This window comes from Aegilops tauschii, chromosome 2 (assembly GCF_002575655.3).
Source record: "Aegilops tauschii subsp. strangulata cultivar AL8/78 chromosome 2, Aet v6.0, whole genome shotgun sequence".
Taxonomy (NCBI): Eukaryota; Viridiplantae; Streptophyta; class Magnoliopsida; order Poales; family Poaceae; genus Aegilops; species Aegilops tauschii.
The window spans coordinates 293,890,661-293,913,615 of NC_053036.3; the positions used below are offsets into that span (position 1 = coordinate 293,890,661).

At 39.8% G+C, this 22,955-nt stretch overlaps 1 long non-coding RNA gene across 13 annotated transcripts; it reads right to left on the minus strand.

The window, feature by feature from the left end:
- Positions 1 to 276: 276 nt before the first annotated feature.
- LOC109775970 (uncharacterized) lies at positions 277 to 8,219 on the minus strand. 13 transcript variants are annotated; one of them, XR_012202527.1, is made up of 10 exons: positions 7,747 to 8,219; positions 7,081 to 7,407; positions 6,809 to 6,943; positions 6,259 to 6,666; positions 5,896 to 5,982; positions 5,109 to 5,148; positions 4,846 to 4,972; positions 4,415 to 4,571; positions 1,386 to 1,794; positions 277 to 687 (listed from the first exon to the last, which is right to left on the minus strand). It is a non-coding gene; the product is annotated as an uncharacterized lncRNA (long non-coding RNA). The 13 variants fall into 13 exon arrangements; XR_012202529.1 differs by having other exon boundaries at positions 7,667 to 8,195; XR_002235940.4 differs by lacking the exon at positions 277 to 687 and adding an exon at positions 2,972 to 3,324 and having other exon boundaries at positions 1,469 to 1,794.
- Positions 8,220 to 22,955: the final 14,736 nt, after the last annotated feature.

The window sequence follows — 22,955 nt, forward strand, 5'->3', positions numbered from 1 at the left end:
ACCTCCACCTCTCCTTCCTAACGGTGTACTCGTCCCATGTCGCCCGGCTGCATTGGCTCTCATTCCGACACCATCTTGTCCCCACTAACTTGCCCTCGCATATCCTAGATCAATCGTAGCACATCTTACCATTTTTTCAGACACCGGCTCATCATCACTACACCACCAAGTGTCCTCCTCACCCATGGCCCAGCACAGCACAATAAGTAACCTTGGCCACATTCAAGCCAGGTATTAACTACAGGGCACACACACACACACACACAGATACACAGTAGAAAAAAATGTCTAAATTTGATATATTATTTGTGAGCTTATGAACCCCAGTGGCAAGGAAAGATACATAGAAACAACTATGAATTTCAATACCCGGAGAAAGATTTACAAGACAACGGGATGTAAACTCGATAGATTGATAGTAGACTGAGCTCCATGGTTTCTACAACCCAACCCATGTATCCATGCAAGAACAAGTGCTTGGATTCCACAGCCCAATGGCCGCAAGCACGTCATCCATAGTGTATGTTTCCACATTGTTTGTGTCTCTGCTTTATGAGTAATATCACACGCCAGTCTCCAAACTTTCCCAGAACCATCAAAATAAATATTCTCCAAAACATCATATTTGGTAGCTCTAATAATGTTGACGTGCAAATGCTGGCCCGGCCCCAGCTCGCCCCTCCATCACTGCAAATAAGTATAGTATGCCCCATGGAGAGAAATATAACCAATATAACTTGTTGCATCTTCCCAAAAAATATATAACTTGTTGCATACAATAATGAATTGTGTCAAGTTTCAAGAGCATGTGGTCTCCTCAAATGCAATATATAACAACAAAGCAAAAATTCGAAGCAAATGATAAATTCATTTTCTTCAAACAATGGCATCGATTGAAATGCCCCTAATGAGTAATCATCAGACCTGTCAGCTAAGTCAGCTACCATGAGGAGTAATTTCTTTTACTGATATGTAGTATAAAACTAAGCAAAACTGTAATATTTTGGGAATTACTTCTCGATACTATTTAACACATAAGTTTCAAGTTTCCGACTTAATATTTAAAACAACATCGGCACTAAGTTATTTTTAAGTTTGATTGAAGGTTCGCCCAAAGCATTACATTCCATGGACTGGAAAGAATACATGTTTTCAAGACCAATTACTTGAATTAACTTGCGATGCTGCTCGGTGTATCAGAAAATTCAGGAAGAATGAGGTGTTTAAAAAATAGATTTAAGAAAGTGGTGAGCAATCAAAGCTCAGTCTTAGCCATTGATAGCAGATTGATATGATCCAAGGTGAGAGGACCTTTAAGTGTACATAGCTCAAGAATTAGCATATGACCTTATGTGATGATTAGTGGTATCATAGAATTGACTCACATGGACAACAACATATATACAACTTCAATGGCATCCAGATCATATTTCACGGCACCCCTTCCAGCAAGAAGAATGAACTGCAGTTTAATATAACCAGATAGATACCACACATAGATGTATATAACTCAGTTAATTTTACAAAGGTAAAGTTTCATAAAGCAAATGAGAGACATTTTTACCAAAGAGAATCAATCAGCTTAAATACATTGTGTAATATGTTGCTGGAGGAGGAAGACCCAATAAACCTTATTCCAACAACACCAACATGTCCTCGCCTTTGCCCTTGTTCTCCTAGCGCGACATCGTGGTCGATGATGGCTCCAGCCGCAACATGACATCCCCTCAGCAATCCATCATGGTCCGTTATGCTGGGCACATGCCTACACTTCTTGTCGTCCACGCCCCAATGCTGAATCACAAGTTTACAACAGAATAAAATGTTTGCATTACCTCTTGTTTCTGAAACATGCAGAGTTCTTTCTATTAAGCAAAGTAGATTAGTAGCAGACACAATTCTAACTAAAAAGGTTGTACATGGTCATCGTGCATACTGCATGTATCCAATAAGTTTAACTAATGGGCAACATTTTATGAGGAAACAAAGGCTTTTCCTATCAACATGTTAGCAAATGTTCATCCAGTGCTCCAAAAAATGTCAATGGCAGATCTACACAGCATTTTGGGGTGAAAAAAAACAAAATAGATTAAGAACATGCGTCTATGTTACTATTCATAAAGAATTTATAAATTTGGCAAAAAATTGGAACCACGATAAAAAGAACAGGTGCATTATGCATTTCAATTTTTACAAGAAAATATATCATCAAAGAAGATGAAAGCAGAGACCATTTTTATACAATATAACCGATGGTACAGAACCATCGACCATAAAACATTTGCATATCACAACTCTCAGCTCAATAAAATTCATGTTAGAACTGTAAGCATGTTTTTGTTACACTATATACATGTCAATATTTCAAGCAACTCGTTCCTTTTCTTTGTTTTCTAATAAGCACAAAGCATGAACTCTAAACCTCTCCTTTTGTGAAGAGAAGCATCCACAAAGCTCGGGAGGTATATACATTGTTGTTGCGGCATAATATCAGTCTGTACTCTGTACTAACATAATAAAAAATCTCACCCACAGTGTCATGTCATCAGCGACAACGGCTTTTCCTTCAACGTTGCAGGCTTGTGCTCATTGCAAATCCATAATATAGCAAGCAATTGAAACACTCCATGAATAGCTTCCAAATCCATAATTTCGATGGAAAAAAAGGGGAACAAAAAGCTACAAAATTTACCATCTCTACCTATTGCAAGGTGCACAGGTACTGCAGGGCATATATAGATTATTGTAATAAATTTGTACTCTCCATGTATTAGTTTGTTTCTTGCATCAGATTGATAAACGAACAGGGTTGCAGTGGTGCGTCAATAAGAATCATTATATAGGACACAATGACACACACAACAACACTTAAATCACGACACATAAAATTCAGGGATATGCATACGAAAAAAAAAAAAAAATCAGGGTGCATACCGGCACCTCCCAGGCTCAAATAAATCAGGGTGCATACCGGCACCTCCACAAGCGCGTATGCGCAGCCACCGCCCCATCCCCTCTTGCAACTGGTCGACTGACACAGACGCGCAGCCGCCACTCCATCCCCTCTCACGAACGCTCTCTCTATCACGGCCACCGCTCGGGTTGATGTTGTCGGAGCCATGTCTTGATCTCGCCGGTCCATGGCAACTTGTTTCTCTCGAGAACCGCCTTAAATTCATAGTACAAGAAAACAATCTCTGGAGCTCTAAGTGGGTTGTGAAGTCCATGCTTAATAGGCCCATGTAGGTGTCTTTCCATTGCACGCGCCACTATAGACCCATGTAGCCCTTCTGCGTCGTGCCGCCACGTGGGTGGGGTATGATTCTTGTTGTATCCAAAGAAGAAGTGTCAGTGTTTGATCTACGGAATAAAGCAGTGAGCTACATGAAGAGTTGATGACCTGTTATAAAGCATGACATAGTTTTTTCCTGGTACTTAATTCTTAAGTATTATAGTGTCTCTAAGTTGCATTTTCGCTTTGTCAATCAACAACTACTTTTGCTTATCTCTATCAATGGCTTCATTTGACAACCATAAACAACAACCATAATTTAGTCGAAATATATGCATGACAAAGATCAGAAAAATAAGTGACAACACAACGTACAACTAAGGAAAATAAGCTATGAGTGTATCAATTCCCGTAGTATCTCTCGATATACAAGCAACATTGCTGGTCTTTGATTATTAGGTTATAAACATCTTTGTATTCGCCAAAAGATGATCATGATATTTTTACAATGGCTCAAAGTGCTGCCCGATTGAGTGATGGCCGAGCTCCAGTGACGCGCCTCACCAACACCAGCGCCTAGACCAACACCTAACCTCAATGTGCCAGTTGTCAGCAAAACCCTCTCCCTCCTCTGCAAATTCCGCAGCAACACTGACAACCAATTGTTTAGATACCGGATCAAGAAGTACGGCTGGTCTCCATCATCTTGTTGCTTGGCTCGTCTACGATGCTGCTGGCGGGACAGCGGCAACCATTTCAGATTCAGCACCGACAAACTCATCTTGGTGCAGACAACTATCATGCATGATAGTGAATATTCACACTAAATTGAAATCTGAGTAATCACGTATGTATAGAGTATAGTGGTGGGAACGAAGTGCAATCCTTCTTTGCGTCAATAGTCACCATGTAGAAGAAGACCAAGCCGAATTATATATATACAGTCTGCAATGTAAGCAGTACATTCTTGACCTAATTTAGGAACACTAAATAACAGGAAATATTTCACAATTAGTTATAGACTTCGTCTATGGTTCTTCTGAGTTAAATCCCCTTTATAGGAATTTCTAGTGGAGTCCATCTCACTGAGATCTGCCAAGGCCGTATGGGGCACAAGACGCGATGCAGACTTGACCGTGCGTACACGGGAGTAGGGAATACGTCGAGGGCGCGGCGGCGTACCTGTCTTGTTGGCGCGGCTGCAGATGGAGACGGCGGCCAGCGCGTGGTGCTCCGGGAAGACGACCTTCTACGTAATCCAATTCATCGTCACCATGCCATCATCGTGCGCACAGGCACCAGTGTCATCGTGGAGATAGTAGATAAAATACACCTTCAACTGTAGAATTGTTATAGAGGCGTCACAACTATGCTACTACTGCACAAATCTATGACAAATTTTGAAATTAAATTATCACATCTAAACTCAAAACATCGGGGCATCCTTAATTCATACATTCAGAGCAATGCAAACCTCCTAATCGAACATGCTGGACCTATGAGCTAGAAACTTTTAAAAAAATTGTAAAGAAATAGCAGATTCATGAACCATACATGACCTGATTAAGCCCTAGTAAGGATAAATCAGTGTCTATATGAATGAAACCATGTACCTTTTATCTCTGTGTCTTCTACGTAATCCAATTCATATGATACCCTTGGTTTTCCTGAACTTGATGGGTAACAAACAGTCTTCAAATATCCCGAGGGAAGAAAATTATCTGAAAGCTGCACTCTAACCTGCAACAATAACGGGAGAAAATTATAATACACATTGGCTAGCAAAAATGATTACCATGATCTTAAATAAGCAAATAGAGCAGTATTGTTCCCAAAAAGGAAAATGACAGAGTACAGCAAAACTGGAAGTACCAACCATCATATCTTGAAATATGTTGTTTACTTCATCGACGGATCTAACAAAACTGAATTAAGTTAGAAACCTGATCAGGTGCAAGCTTGCAGTATGGAAGTAGATCGATCATGGGTACAAGAAAGGAATTGAATTCAATATTGAATAATCTCCTCATTCATCTCTGGTGCTTTTGCAAGAACGGAATTAAATTCAATATCAGAGAGTAGATCTCTTGTTTTAAGCTTGACTTGATTATAAGTTAACTAAATTCTGCAAAAAATAATGCTCGCGTTCTAAAATTTGAGTCATCTAGCAAAACGCAGTTCAATCTATAAAGTTGTTGGTGCAGGCATCCACTCTGCCTCTAAACCTCCATGTCTCTTTCTGTCATGGATCATATTTTTGCAGAATTTAGTTAGAACCATCAAGTGAGTTTTATTTAACTCACAAGCTTATATGCACCTAGAACTTTAAGTTATACTCAAATCTCTACAGAAAGGTGAAAAACCATGCAGGAACTAAGAACAGATCGTGAACTTCTAACAAAATCTCAAAACTGGCACATGAGGGGACATATCCTAATATTGAACGTAAGTCGGCATGAAGATGTCCCAAGATACAAACTTCGTGTAATTTATCGTGAAAATTGTCCCTGATACAATCTAAAGTCCAAATTTTCATCAATCTTTATTACCTAAAAAAACTTTTGTTTTCTTTGATTAAACATGCATACCAGACCTCTCCAACAAGATGCACCCCTCCAAAATGCTTTATGAAGCTGACGGATATAGAAAGCATGTAGCCATACCTATTCTTGTGCATGTCTTCAGAGCTTGAGAAAAATGAGGTACCAGCATCTTTCCAATAGTTTGCTGACTGCTAATCACCTTGCAGGCTGAACAAACACGATGGTCAAAGTTCTAATTAATTCAAACACAAACAGCATAAAAAAACTGAGATAGAAGCCACTACACACATACTATTCTGAATCTGACAATCAATTGAATTGACACATTTCTATTTGTACACTTATAGACATCTCAAATATCACAAATTACAGTTCAGATTTTGTTCACACCAGATTTTATTCACATACTCTAGTAATTACTGGTAGTGAAAAATGGTTTACAAATAGAGCGTGGTGTGATCTTCAAAAAAAAAGGAATAGAACCTGGTGTGTTGTTGCTTCAGCATCGCGTTACTACAACGGGAAGCCATCGGCCTCCTTCCCGCAAGCTCCGAGAAACCGCATTTCCGCTGTCAGGGTGCCGGCGTCTTCTTCAACATGATAGCCTCCCTCCCTCTGCTTCTTGCTGTCTCCAGTTGTGCCAGCATCAAAGAACCATCCACCCCTAGCATCGACGAGTGCGTTGAATGGGCGACAGCAGAGTGAGAGTTGGGCCTGAAGATGCTGTCACATGCCTTGCTGATCATTTGACCTGTCAGGCACCAGTGCGACGGATATGATCGGCGGTCACGCCATCCCCGGATGCACAGTTCCTCCGCTCCTTCCCTGCCATAACCCAGAGCCCTCCGACATGCCCCACCACGACTCAGAGCCCTGCTCCATGCTCCGCTCCTTAGCAATTTGTAAATCAAAGAAGGCAAAAACGAACCACTCATATAAATTTTGCTGTGAAGTTGCTTCTACACGTGAACAAGAAAAAGGGGTACCAGAAACTACAATTAGGCAAAACTTGTGAACCTTCTTAGTCTCATACCTGAAGCTACAAGGCCGTTGTGGCACCTGTCAGACAGTAGAGCAATAAATAGGATCGGCGATCGCGCCATTCCCGGATGCACAGTTCCTCCGCTCCTTCCCCGCCACAATACAGAGCCCTCCTCATGCTCCACTCCTTAGCAAAATCAAAGAAGGCAAAACAAACCACACATATAAATTTTGATGTGAAGTTGCTTGTACACGTGAACATAAGAAAAAGGGGTACCATAAACTACAATTAGGCAAAAAATGTGAGCCTTCTTAATCTCATACCTGAAGCTACAAGGCTGTTGTTGTCATCAACCATTGCTGCTGTATGTGCGTATATTGGTATTCAACCTCAATTTCTCACCAATACATTGACCATACACCAATAAAGTAGGTAGAGATTCTTGTTACCGTGATAGAAGAAACACTATGAAATGCATCATACATAAGCAAATTCAGGAAAGGTGTCGCATCCAGACCTACTACATCAGAAGCATCCTTGTCGTTGACCCTGTTTGGTTGACGTGATCATGAGGACCAGGGTTCAGGGCGGTTGACACATGGTACGCCGCCTCCGACTTAGGAGGTATAGACGCGGGCATCAGGCTCCATCTGCTCAATCATAATTAGCAAGTTTCAACCTACAATCATGTACACTTTTCACTTACTCCACTGCAACCTATACTCCATAAGAGACAGGCACTTACCAGCCACAACATCAATACAAGGGAAACATGCAAGTGAAACTTGGAAAGTATAAACATGGATTTATTGAGCACATTACAGGTTCCCGGACTATAGGATGGTATAGCTGCAAATTATAGATTCCATTCGGTCGTGTATTCCATTCAGCAACATCTCTGAACCTTACCAGTCAATCTGTCTGAACTGCAATCCTCTCTCCTCTCTGTACTATCTTTTTTTCATCTCTGAAGATTGCACAGCACATACCAGTAGCAGCATCGAGGTCACCACGAGGCAGCCGCTGCTCCTTCCCATCATCCATCGACTCCATCTTCCTCGGGTTCACGGGCTCGAGCGGGATGCCGGCGATGGCCAGAGGGGCGGCGGCGCGCATGCCGGCAGGGGGAAGGGAGAAAAGGGGCGGCGGCGCGCCCTCCTGGAGGAGGGAGGAGCAGGGGCGGTGGCATGTGCGCCGGGAGGAGGTCGGGAGTGTGTGGGAGGGGCGCGCATAGGCGGCATGGGTGGCCGGGAGCGAGGGAGGAGGTGGGGGTGGGGCGGCGCCGGGATCCAGGGAGGTTTGGGCTCGGGCGGCGCCGGGAGTGAGGGAGAAGATGGGGGCGGGGCGGCGCCGGGAGTGGGGGAGAAGGTGGGGGCGGGGCAGGAGGAATCGCTCGTACCTGCCCTAGCCCCTAGCATCCGTTTTTTTTTCATTGGTTAATTTTCGTAGATTTTTTTACATCAGTTTTTCTATCTATGGACCGGAGGTTTGCACCCTCGTCCCATCGCAATGTTTTTTTTTGCGCTCGTCGGTTCAGGGGAGGTGGAAGGGAGGACGAAAATAAACCGTGGTAGGTGGGACGAAAATTAACCGATGGAGACTACCAACTGCTCTATTAGGAGTAGAGATTGACAACAAGGAACGCCACGTAGACAAAATTGCTGAGTTGTCATCTAATCACCCTCATCAAGTTTTTATGATGATATATTTGGTCATTATGGACTGAAATAAGGTAGTATGCAACATTCACATCTTTGTGGCCTTTCTATGAAATCAAGTAACGATCTTTTGGCTCCGAATTGTCATGAGATTATAGGGTTTGAGCCCTTCTACACCCTTCATGACTAATTTGTGAATTTTGGTCATGGATCTATGACTAATTAAACCGCGGTCACTAATTTTTGTCATAAATGAGCATTTTTCTTGTAGTGGTAATGCAATAAAAACGATGACATGATGTAGACAAGATCTATTCATGTAGGAATAGACCCCATCTTTTTATCCTTAATAGCAACAATACATACGTGTCATGTCCCCTTCTGTCACCGGGATTGAGCACCGTAAGATTGAACCCATCACAAAGCACCTCTTCCCATGGCAAAAAAACTGATCTAGTTGACCTAACTAAACCAAAGATTCGAAGAAGAAATACGAGGCTATAAGAAATCGTGCATATAAGGGATCAGAACTCAAATAACTTTCATGAATAAAATAGATCTGATCATAAACTCAAAGTTCATCGGATCCCAACAAACACACTGCAAAAAGAGTTACATCAAATAGATCTCCAAGAGACCATTGTATTGAGAATCAAAAGTGAGAGAGGAAGCCATCTAGCTACTGGCTACGGACCCGTAGGTCTACAATGAACTACTCACGCATCATCGGAGAGGCACCAATGACGATGATGAACCCCTCCGTGATGGTGTCTAGATTGGATCTTGTGGTTCTGGAACTTGCGGTGGCTGGATTGTATTTCGTCGACTCCCCTAGGGTTTTTGGTTTTTCGGGGTATTTATAGAGCAAAGAGGCGGCGTGGGAGGCGGTCGAGGTGGGCACAACCCGCCAGGGCGCGCCCCTAGGCGCGCCCATGTGGGTTGTGTTCCCCTCGGAGGCCCCCTCTAGTACTTCTTCGGCCCAACAGGTGTCTTCTGGTCCAGGAAAATTCTCCAAATAGTTCCGCTGCATCTGGACTCCGTTTGATATTGATTTTCTGCGAAGTAAAAAACAAGCAAAAAACAACAACTGGCACTGGGCACTATGTCAATAGGTTAGTCCCCAAAAATGATATAAAGTTGCTATAAAATGATTGTAAAACATCCAAGAATGATAATATAATAGCATGGAACAAGCAAAATTTATAGATACGTTGGAGACGTATCCGGTATGTACTAGTAGCTATGTGTATGATCTCTCTCTCTCTCTCTCTCTCGAGTTCTTGATTTGGCACGATCTTGATGTACCGCGAGCTTTGTCAATATATTTGGATCTTATGGTGTTCTTCCCTCTCTACCTTCTTGTGATGAATTGAGTCTTGCTCTTTGAGGTTTCGTTATGTTGGATTGAATATTGGAGAACACTTGATGTATGTCTTGCATATGGATACCAGTGGTGACAAAGGGGTGTTATATTGATTCACTTGATGTATGTTTCGGCACTCAACTCACAGATTCCTGAGGTGACATTGGGGTAATCTATGCATAGGTTTTGATGCACCTTTTTGTCCTATGTTCTCCGATAGAAACTTTGTAGTGATTCTTTGTTGCACGTTGAGGGATTGTTATATGATCCAATTAAGTTATCAATGTTGAGAGATTTTGCACAAGTGAAAGTATGAACCCTAGGCCTTGTTTTCAAGCATTGCAATTAGGGTTGCAATAAAGCTCGAGGCTCGCGAGCCGCTCGAGATCGATTCGTTTTTTAGCTCGACTCGAGATCGACTCGAAAAGAAATGAGCTGACCTTGAACACTTTATGTAGCTCGACCGAGAAATGAGCCGATCTTGAGCCAATACTGGCTCGCTCGATTTTAGCTCGATAGCTCGACATAATACCATTATGTTAAATAATCATGCCATGTATTAAATGGAAATAATATAATTTGTTACCATATATGATGTGCATGACTTTTCTGCATTTTATTTACCAGCAAACATGGAAGCTTAATTAAGTGCAGAGAAGATTTATGCCTAATTATGGTACGTGGTCATCTATGTGTTAAATATCCTCTTATTTTTGGCAAAATTTCTCAGCATATGCACTTTTGTTTTCTTGTTTTTGTCCATGAAGACCACCATATATTGCTAGTTTGCCCAAGAGACCAAGATATGATCTCCCGAGCATGACGAGATTGCCATACAAAGTTGTGTCGTGTTGTGTGCTTATCTAGTTGGAATAATCACCACAAATTTATAATTTTTACCATCTTATTTAGCTCGAAACTAGCTCAAGATCGACTCAAGATTGTTACAAGCTGAGCATGAGTCATGTTCTACGGCTCGATCTTGAGATTCACTCAGTTTGAGCTCACTCGAATTTTAATATGAGTTGAGCTAAGCTAGCTCCAACTCGCTCGAACCCGACTCGTTTGCAGCCCTAATTGCAATACTCTATCATCCTCAGTCTAGTGGTCAAGTTGAACTTAGCAAGAGAGAAATAAAATTAAATTTTACGAAAAACTGTCAATAGGTCCCGAAAGAATTGGTCTAAGAAATTCGATGACGCACTTTGGGATTACAGAACAGTTTATAAAAATCCCATGGGTATGTCTCCCTATAAAATGGTTTATGGAAAAGCTTGTCATTTGCCTCTTGAGTTAGAAGATAAAGCATATTGGGCAATTAAAGAACTCAACTATAATTTCAAACTTGCCGGTGAAAAGAGGTTATTTGATATTAGCTCACTAGATGAATGAAGAACCCAAGCTTATGAAAATGCCAAATTATTTAAAGAAAAAGTTAAGAGATGGCATGATAAAAGAATCCAAAAGCGTGAGTTCAAAGTGGGTGAATATGTCCTTTTGTACAACTCTCATTTTAGATTCTTTGCAGGAAAATTTCTCTCCAAATGGGAAGGGCTATGTTATCGAAGAAGTTTATCGCTCTGGAGCTGTCAAAATAAATAATGTCGAAGGTACTAACCCGAAGGTTGTCAATGGGCAAAGAATCAAACACTATATCTCAGGTACACCTATTAATGTTGAAAGCAATATTATTCAAACCATGACACCGTAGGAACACATAAAAGAAACCTTCCGAAACACTCCAGAACCGTGAAAAAGAGGAGTTACGTGATACGAAGAGGGTGCTTGATTGATGAAGATTGAATCCAAGAGAGAAGAGCCCGAAGATACCATCAAGAGGGACAAGAGCAAGGAACCTACTGGAGATCAAGCTCCAGCAGTAGAGCAGACCTTGCACCGGAGGAAGAAGAAGAAGAAGATATCCTTCAACTATGAACATCTCACTCCTACTGAGGTTGAAGACTTTAGGATCATTGAAACGGTTCATGTTCAAAACAAATATCTCACCTATGAAAATATTTTATTGCAAGAGCACATCATTGCCCTTCGGAGCGTCATCCGAAGATTGGAGTATCTTTTGAGCCTGAAGGACAAACCCGCTACTACCTCATCACCACCACCACCTTCTTCATCACCAAAGGAGACTTGAGTATCGGGTATGGGCACTCCCCTTGGGTTGTGCCAAGCTTGGGGGAGGTGCCCCGGTATCGTATCACCGTCACAATCTTTTGCCTTTACTTATCTTAGTTCGATCCTTAGTTATCTTTTGCTTTAGTTGAATAAAAATTTAGTTTGATCTTTCTTCTAGTGTTTGCTTAGTGATCTATCTATCCTTGTAGACATGTGCAAGATATATAATAAAGTTTAGTTTTAGTTTTGCTTTCTTTACTTTCATGTTCCAATAAAAAGAAAGGAAAATAAATGAAAAAGATCGTACGCTAATCTTATGGTAAGTGATGACATCACATAAGGAAGAGTATAAGTAGTAAAATTTATTGGAGATGTATAAACATAGCATTGGTCAATGATGCAATTCATTAAAGAATTAACAAGGTAAGAGAAGATTCACATGCAAATACACTATCTTGGACATCTTTTATGATTGTGAGCCCCCATCAAAATATTATATGCCAAAATTGTTGACGTTGGACAAGGAAGACAATGTAATGATTTATGTTTGTTCATATTCACATAGAAGTTATATTGTCATAGATCCTTTAACATGTGGTGCTTGCCTCCTATCATTGCTAGCCAAAAATTCCGCACTAAGTAGAGATACTACTTGTGCATCCAAAAACCCTTAAACCCAAATCTTCCTTTGAGAGTCCACCATGCCTACTTATGGATTGAGTAAGATCCTTCAAGTAAGTTGTCATCGGTGCAATATGGCAATGAAAATTGATTCTAAATGTGTTAGATCATTTAGTGTAAGAGAAAATTGAGCGTTGTACGAACTTGTGATGGCAAAATAATAAAGGCGACAGACTCCATAATAAAGGTTGCTATCACAAGGGGCAATATAATGTGACGTTCTTTTGCACTAAGAGAGTGAGCATACAACCAAAAAGCGCATGACAACCTCTGCTTCACTTTGCTAAGGGCCTATCTTTAACTTTTATGTATTTACTTTTATGGAAGAGTCAAAGTATTCTTCCCTATTCCTTTTTATTTTCTCCTTTGCAACCATCATGTGGTGAGGAAAGATCTAGGCACATATATCCAATTGAATATGGGTGGACATGGGTTATTATTGTTAACATCATCCTTGAGGTGAATGCGTTGGGAGGCGAAACTATAAGCCCCTATCTTCCTATGTGTCTGGTTGAAACTTTTTGCTCATGGGTACGCAGTGAGTGTTAGCAATCATAGAAGACTATATGCTGGTTGAGTATGTGGACATGCCAAAAGGCTCCGATACTTGACCCTTCCTGAAAAGATGATGAATTGTAGTTGCAAAGTTGACTGAGAACATAGTTTTTTGGTTTTCAATAGAGTTTATGCTTTATACTTCGATGTTGTGATGAATTGTTACACTTGTTCACGAGAAGCTTATGATAAAAGTTATGTGAAAGTTCTATGATAAAGTTTGTTGTTGTTATAATAATATACATGATGCTTATATGTCTTTATTTTGTTTTTATCGACACCTCTCTCTCTCTCTCTCTCTAAGCATGTGGACATGTTTTTCGATTTTGGTTTTCGCTTGAGGACAAGCGAGGTCTAAGCTTGGGGGAGTTGAAACGTACATTTTGCATCATGTTTACCTACTGTTATTTACTATGTTTTATTGCAAAATAATGCTTTTTGAAGTAATTCTAATGCCTTTTCTCTCATAATATGCAAGGTCTACACAAAGAGGGAGAATGTCGGCAGCTGGAATTCTGGACTTGGAAAAGTTATGCCAGAGTTACCGATTCCGCACATCTCCAAATGAGCTGAAAATTTACGAAGAATTATTTTGGAATATATGAGGAATATTGGAGCAAATAACCACCAGAGGGGGCCACCAGGTGAGCACAACCCACCTGGGTGCGCCAGGGAGCCCAGGCACGCCCTGGTGCGTTGTGCCCTCCTCGGCCCACCTCTGGTGCCCCTATTCTGGTATATAAGTCATTTTGAACTAGAAAAAATAAGGAGAGGGCTTTCGGGACGAAGAGCCGCCGTCTCGAGGCGGAACTTGGGCAGGAGCACTTTTGCCCTCTAGCGGAGCGATTCCGCTGGGGGAACTTCCCTCCCGGAGGGCGAAATCATCGTCATCATCATCACCAACAACTCTCCCATCTTGGGGAGGGAATTCTTCATCAACATCTTCAACAACACCATCTCCTCTCAAACCCTAGTTCATCTCTTGTGTTCAATCTTTGCACTGGAACCTTAGATTGGTGCGTGTGGGTAACTAGTAGTGTTGATTACATCTTGTAGTCGATTACTATATGGTTTATTTGGTGGAATATTATATGTTCAGATCCATTATGCTATTTAATACCCCTCTGATCTTGAGTATGATTATCATTTGTGAGTAGTTACTTTTGTTCTTGAGGTCACGGGAGAAATCTTGTTGCAAGTAATCATGTGAACTTGATATGTGTTCGATATTTTGACGGTATGCATGTTGTGATTCCCTTAGTGGTATCATGTGAACATCGACGACATGACACTTCACCATACTTGGTCCTAAGAGAATGCATTATGGAGTAGTTATTAGATGATGGGTTGCTAGAGTGACAGAAGCTTAAACCCTAGTTTATGCGCTATTCCGCAAGGGACCGATTTGGATCCAAAAGTTTAATGCAAAGGTTAGATATTATCTTAATACTTTTCTCGTAGTTGCGGATGCTTTCGAGGGGGTTAATCATAAGTAGGAGGCTTGTTCAATTAATAACATCACCTAAGCACCGGTCGACCCACATATCAAATTATCAAAGTATTGAACACAAATCGAACCAACATGATAAAAGTGACTAGATGAAATTCCCGTGTACCCTCAAGAACGCTTTGCCTATTATAAGAGACCGTTTTGTCCTGTCTTTGCCACAAAAGGATTGGGCTACCTTTCTGTACCTTATCTACTGTTACCGTTACTTGCTCGTTACAAAATATCTTGCTATCAAACTATCTATTACCAACAATTTCAGTGCTTGCAGTAAACTACCTTGCTGAAAACCACTTGTCGCTTCCTTCTGCTCCTCGTTGGGTTCGACACTCTTACTTATCGAAAGGACTATGATTGATCCCCTATACCTGTGGGTCATCAAGACTCTTTTCTGGCGCCATTGCCGGGGAGTGAAGCGCTCTTGGTAAGTGGAAATCGGTAAGGAAAAATTATTACTACGTGCTGAAATTTATTGTCACTTGTTACTATGGAAAACAATCCTTTAGGGGTTTGTTCGGGGTATCTTCACCTTGACCGGAACCACAATTAGTTATCCCTCAACCTACTGCACCTATTGAAAATATTGGTTATGAAATTCCTTCGGGTATGATATAACAACTGCTAGCTAATCCTTATGCAGGAGATGGAACCGGACATCTTGATATGCACTTGATATATGTAGATGAAATTTGTGGATTATTTAAGCTTGCAGGTTTACCTAGAGATGAAGCTAAGAAGAAGGTTTTCCCTTTATCTTTGAAGGGAAAGGCATTGACATGGTATAGGTTATGCGATGATATTGGATCTTGGAATTGGAATTTCACCAAAAAAATTTATCCTATGCACCTAGTTCATTGTGATCGGATATATATATATATATATATATATATATATATATATTGGCCTCGTGAAGGAGAAAGTATCCCTCTAGCTTGGGGGAGGCTTAAGTCAATGTTATATTCATGCCCCAATCATGAGCTCTCGAGGGAAATTATTGTTCAGAATTTTTATGCTCGGCTTTCTCGTGATGATCAATCCATGCTCAGTACTTCTTGTACTAGTTCTATTATGAAGAAGACTATTGAATTCAGGTGGGATCTTTTAGAAAGAATTAAATGCAACTCTGAAGATTGGGAACTCGAGAAGGTAAAGAGTCAGGTATTCAACTTAAGTTTGATTGTGTTAAATCTTTTATGAATAACAATGATTTTCATAAGTTTAGCACTAAATATGGACTTGACTTTGAGATAGTAGCCTCTTTTTGTGAATCATTTTCTACTCATGTTGATCTCCCGAAGGAGAAGTGGTTTAAATATCATCCACCTATTAAAGAAGAAATAAAAGAACCGGTAGTAGCTAAGGAAGAAACTATTATTTACAATGTTGATCCAGTTGTTCCTACTTCTTATATTGAAAACCCACCTTTCCCTGTTAGGATAAAGGAACATGCTAAGGTTTCAACTATGGTCCGCAAAAGTAATATTAGAGCACCTAAACCTTCGGAACAAATCAAAGTAGAACCTAGTGTTGTTATGGTTAAAGATCTCTTAGTAGAAAATATAGATGGGCATGTTATTTACTTCTGTGATGAAGCTGCTAGAATTGCTAAACCAGATGAGAAAGATAAACATAGACCTGTTGTTGGCATGCTTGTTGTCTTAGTCAAAATAGGAGATCACTGTTATCATGGTTTTTGTGACTTAGGTGCTAGTGTGAGTGCTATTCCTTTTACCTTATATCAAGAAATTATGAATGATATAGCACCCGCTGAAATAGAAGACATAGATGTTACAATTAAACTTGCTAATAGAGACACCATCGCACCACTTGGGATTGTTAGAGATGTTGAAGTCTTGTGTGGAAAATAAAACATCCTACAGATTTTTTTGTTCTTGGTTCCCCACAAGATGAATTTTGTCCAATTATCTTTGGTAGACCTTTCTTGAACATTGTCAATGCTACTATAGATTGTCAGTGTTAGCTTTGGTGATGAGTCTCATGAATTTAATTTTTCCAAGTTTAATAGAAAACATCATAAGAAAGAGGGATGAAATAATTGGTCTTGCTTCTATTGTCGTGCCTCCTACTGATCCACTAGAACAATATTTGCTAGACCATGAAAATGGTATGCATATGCATGAAAGAAATGAGATAGATAAAATTTTCTTTGAACAACGACCTCTGCTTAAACACAATTTGCCTATTGAAACTCTAGGAGGTCCTCCTCCACCTAAAGGTGATCCTGTGTTTGAATTGAAACAATTGCTAGACACTTTGAAATATGCTTATCTTGATGAGAAAAAGATATATCCTGTTATTATTAGTGCTAACCTTTCAGAACATGAAGAAGAACGATTATTGAAAATTCCGAAGAAGCATCGAGATGCTATTGGATATACTCTTGATGATATTAAGGGCATTACTCCCACTCTATGTCAGCACAAGATTAATATAGAGCCTAATGCTAAACCTGTTGTTGATCACCAACGACATTTAAATCCTAAAATGAAAGAAGTGGTAAGAACTGAAATACTAAAGCTTCTGGAAGTAGGTATAATCTATCACATAGCTGATAGTAGATGGGTAAGTCCCGTTCATTGTGTCACTAAGAAGGGAGCTATTACTGTTGTTCCTAATGATAAAAATGAACTCATTCCACAAAGAATTGCCACTTGCTATAGAATGGTAATTGATTTTAGAAAATTAAATAAAGCAACTAGAAAAGATAATTACCCTTTACCTTTCATTGATCAAATGCTAGAAAGACTATCTAAGCACACACACTTTTGCTTCCTTCTCAAATACCTGTTTCACAATCTGATCAAGAGAAAACCACCTTTACTTGCCCTTTTGGAACTTATGCTTATAGACGTATGCCTTTTGGTTTATGCAATGCACCTGCTACTTTTCAAAGATGTATGACTGCTATATTCTCTGATTTTTGTGAAAAGATTGTTCAGGTTTCCATGGATGATTTTTCCTTTTACGAAACTTTTTTTGATGATTGCTTAAGCAACCCTGATCGAGTTTGCAGAGACGTGAGCAAACTAATCTTGTCTTGAATTGGGAAAAGTGCCACTTTATGGTTAATGAAGGTATTGTATTGGGACATAAAATTTGTGAACGAGGTATTGAGGTTGATAAAGCTAAAGTTGATGCAATTGAGAAAATGCCATGTCCTAAAGATATTAAAGGTATTCGTAGTTTCCTCGGTCATGCTGGTTTCTATAGGAGGTTTATTAAAGACTTCGCTAAAATTTCTAGGCCTCTTACAAATCTTTTACAAAAGGATGTTCCGTTTGTTTTTGATGATGATTGTGTAGAAGCCTTTGAAACACTTAAGAAAGCCTTAACTTCTGCACCTATTGTTCAACCACCTGATTAGTACTTGCCTTTTGAAATTATGTGTGATGCTAGTGATTATGTTGTTGGTGCTGTTCTAGGACAAAGAGTTGATAAGAAGTTCAATGTTATCCATTATGCTAGTAAAACACTAAACAATGCTCAACGAAATTGTGCTACTACTGAAAAAGAATTTTTAGCAGTTGTGTTTGCTTGTGATAAATTCAGATATTATATTATTGATTCTAAAGTAATTGTTCACACTGATCATGCTGCTATAAGATATCTTATGGAAAATAAAGATGCTAAGCCTAGACTCATTAGGTGGGTTCTCCTGTTACAAGAATTTGACTTACATATCACTGATAGAAAAGGAGCCGAGAACCCCGTAGCTGATAACTTGTCTAGGCTAGAAAATATTTTTGATGACCCACTACCTATTGATGATATTTTTCCTGATGAGCAACTAGCTGCAATAAATGTTTCTCATAAACACTCCTTGGTATGCTGACTATGCTAATTATATAGTTGCAAAATATATACCACCTAGTTTCACATACCAGCAAAAGAAAAATTCTTCTATTATTTAAGACATTACTTTTGGGATGACCCACATCTTTACAAAGAAGAAGTAGATGGTATTATTAGACGTTGTGTACCTGAGCATGAATAGGAACAAATCCTACGGAAGTGTCACTCCGAAGCTTATGGAGGACATCATGTGGGAGATAGAACTGCTCACAAGGTATTGCAGTCTGGTTTTTATTGGCCTACTCTCTTCAAGGATTCCCGTAAGTTTGTTTTATCTTGTGATGAATGTCAAAGAATTGGTAATATTGGTAAGCGTCAGGAAATACCTATGAGTTATACTCTTGCTGTTGAACCATTTGATGTTTGGGGTTTTGATTACATGGGACCTTTTCTTTCCTCTAATGGGTATACACATATTTTGGTTGCTGTTGATTATGTTTAGTGGGTAGAAGCTATTCCAACTAGTAGTGCCAATCACAACACCTCTATTAAAATGCTTAAGGAAGTTATTTTCCCAAGGTTTGGAGTCCCTAGATATTTATGGACTGATGGCGGTTCACACTTTATTCATGGTGCTTTCCGTAAAATGCTTGCTAAGTATGATGTTAACCATAGAATTTCATCACCCTATCATCCTCAGTCTAGTGGTCAATCTGAACTTAGCAAAAGAGAAATAAAATTAATTTTACAAAAAACTATAAATAGGCCCCGAAAGAATTGGTCTACGAAATTAGATGATGCACTTTGGGCTGACAGAACAGCTTATAAAAATCCCATGGGTATGTCTCCTTACAAAATGGTTTATGGAAAAGCTTGTCATTTGCCTCTTGAGTTAGAACATTAAGCATATTGGGCAATTAAAGAACTCAACTATGATTTCAAACTTGCCGGTGAAAAGAGGTTATTTGATATTAGCTCACTAGATGAATGGAGAATCCAAGCTTATGAAAATGCCAAATTATTTAAAGAAAAGTTAAGAGATGGCATGATAAACGAATCCAAAAGCGTGAGTTCAAAGTGGGTGAATATGTCCTTTTGTACAACTCTCATTTTAGATTCTTTGCAGGAAAACTTCTCTCCAAATGGGAAGGGCTATGTTATCGAAGAAGTTTATCGCTCTGGAGCTGTCAAAATAAATAATGCCGAAGGTACTAACCCGAAGGTTGTCAATGGGCAAAGAATCAAACACTATATCTCAGGTACGCCTATTAATCTTGAAAGCAATATTATTCAAACCATGACACCGGAGGAACACATAAAATAAACCTTCCGAAACACTCCAGAATCGTGAAAAAGAGGAGGTACGTGATACGAAGAGGATGCTTGGTTGATGAAGATTGAATTGAAGAGAGAAGAGCCTGAAGAAACCATAAAGAGGGACAAGAGCGAGGAGGCTACTGGAGATCAAGCTCCAGCAGCAGAGCAGACCTTGCCCCCGGAGGAAGAAGAAGAAGATATCCTTCAACCATATTATGAACATCTCACTCCTACTGAGATTGAAGCCTTTAGGATCATTGAAACGGTTCATGTTCAAAACAAATATCTCACCCATGAATTTTTTTTATTGCAAGAGCACATCATTGCCCTTTGGAGCGTCATCCGAAGATTGGAGTATCTTTTGAGCCAGAAGGACAAACCCGCTACTACCTCATCACCACAACCACCTTCAACCATATTGTGCCAAGCTTGGGGGAGGAGCCCCGGTATCGTATCACCATCACTATCTTTTGCCTTTACTTATCTTAGTTCGATCCTTAGTTATCTTTTGCTTTAGTTGAATAAAACTTTAGTTTGATCTTTCTTCGAGTGTTTGCTTAGCGATCTATCTATCCTTGTAATCATGTGCAAGATATATAATAAAGTTTTGTTTGAGTTTTGCTTTCTTTACATTCATGTTCCAGTAAAAAGAAAGGAACATAAATGAAAAAGATCATATGCTAATCTTATGGTAAGTGATGACATCACATAAGGAAGAGTATAAGTAGTAACATTTATTGGAGATGGACAAACATAGAATTGGTCAATGATGCAATTCATGAAAGAATTAATAAGGTAAGGAAGATTCACATGCAAATACACTATCTTGGACATCTTTTATGATTGTGAGCCCCCATCAAAATATTATATGCCAAATTTTTTGACGTTGGACAAGGAAGACAACGTAATGATTTATGTTTGTTCATATTCACATAGAAGTTATATTGTCGTAGATCCTTTAACATGTGGTGCTTTCCCCCTATCTTTGCTAGCCAAAAATTCCGCACTAAGTAGAGATAATACTTGCATCCAAAAACCCTTAAACCCAAATCTTGCTTTGAGAGTCCACCATACCTATCTATGGATTGAGTAAGATCCTTCAAGTAAGTTCTGATCAGTGCAATAAGGCAATAAAAATTTCTTCTAAATGTGTTAGATCATTTAGTGTAAGAGAAAATTGAGCATTGTACGAACTTGTGATGGCAAAATAATAAAGGCGACAGACTACATAATAAAGGTTGCTATCACAAGGGGCAATATAAAGTGACGTTCTTTTGCACTAAGAGATTGAGCATACAATCAAAAAGTGCATGGCAACCTCTGCTTCCCTCTGCGAAGGGCCACTCTTTTACTTTTATGGAAGAGTCAAAGTATTCTTCCCTATTCCTTTTTATTCTCTCCTTTGCAACCATCATGTGGCGAGGAAAGATCTAGGCACATATATCCAGTTGAATATTGGTGGACATGAGTTACTATTGTTGACATCACCCTTGAGGTGAATGCTTTGGGAGGCGAAACTATAAGCCCCTATCTTCCTATGTGTCTAGTTGAAATGTTTTGCTCATGGGTACGCGGTGAGTGTTAGCAATCATAGAATACTATACGATGGTTGAGTATGTGGACATGCCAAAAGGCTCTGATACGTGACCCTTCCTGAAAAGATGATGAATTGTAGTTGCAAAGTTGACTGAGAACATAGTTTTTTGGTTTTCAATAGAGTTTATGCTTTATACTTTGATGTTGTGATGAATTGTTACTTGTTCACGAGAAGCTTATGATAAAAGTTATGTGATGAAAGTCCTATGATAAAGTTTGTTGCTATTATAATAATGTACATGATGCTTCTATGTCCGTATTTTGTTTTTACCCACACCTCTCTCTCTCTCTCTAAGCATGTGGACATGTTTTTCGATTCCGGTTTTCGCTTGAGGACAAGCGAGGTCTAAGCTTGGGGGAGTTGATACGTCCATTTTGCATCATGTTTACCTACTGTTATTTACTATGTTTTATTGCATAATAATTCTTTTTGGATTAATTCTAATGCCTTTTTCTCTCATAATATGCAAGGTCCACACAAAGAGGGAGAATGCCGGCAGCTGGAATTCTTGACCTGGAAAAGCTACATCAAAGTTACCTATTCTGCACATCTCCAAATGAGCTGAAAATTTACGGAGAATTATTTTGAAATATATGATGAATATTGGAGCAAATAAACACTAGAGGGGACCCACCAAATGGGCACAACCCACCTGGGTGCGCTAGGGAGCCCAGGCGCGCCCTGGTGGGTTGTGCCCTCCTCGGCCCACCTCCGGTGCCCCTCTTCTGGTATATAAGTCATTTTGACCTAGAAAAAATAAGGAGAGGACTTTCGGGATGAAGCGCCGCCGTCTCGAGGCGGAACTTGGTCAGGAGCACTTTTGCCCTCCGTCCGAACGATTCCGCCGGGGGAACTTCCCTCCCGGAGGGGGAAATCATCGTCGTCATCATCATCACCAACAACTCTCCCATCTTGGGAAGGGCAATCTTCAGCAACATCTTCAACAGCACCATCTCCTCTCAAACCCTAGTTCATCTCTTGTGTTCAATCTTTGCACCGGAACCTTAGATTGGTGTTTGTGGGTAACTAGTAGTGTTGATTACATCTTATAGTTGATTACTGTATGGTTTATTAGGTGGAATATTATATGTTCAGATCCATTATGCTATTTAATACCCCTCTAATCTTGAGCATGATTATCATTTGTGAGTAGTTACTTTTGTTCTTGAGGTCACGGGAGAAATCTTGTTGCAAGTAATCAAGTGAACTTGATATGTGTTCGATATTTTGATGGTATGTATGTTGTGATTCCCTTAGTGGTGTCATGTGAACGTCGACTACATAAAACTTCACCATATTTGGGCCTAAGGGAATGCATTGTGGAGTAGTTATTAGATGATGGGTTGCTAGAGTGACAGAAGGTTAAACCCTAGTTTATGCGCTATTCCGTAAGGGACCGATTTGGATCCAAAAGTTTAATGTTGTGGTTAGATATTATCTTAATACTTTTCTCATAGTTGCAGATGCTTGCGAGGGGGTTAATCATAATTAGGAGGCTTGTTCAAGTAAGAACAATACCTAAGCACCGGTCCACCCACATATCAAATTATCAAAGTAGCGAACACAAATCGAACCAA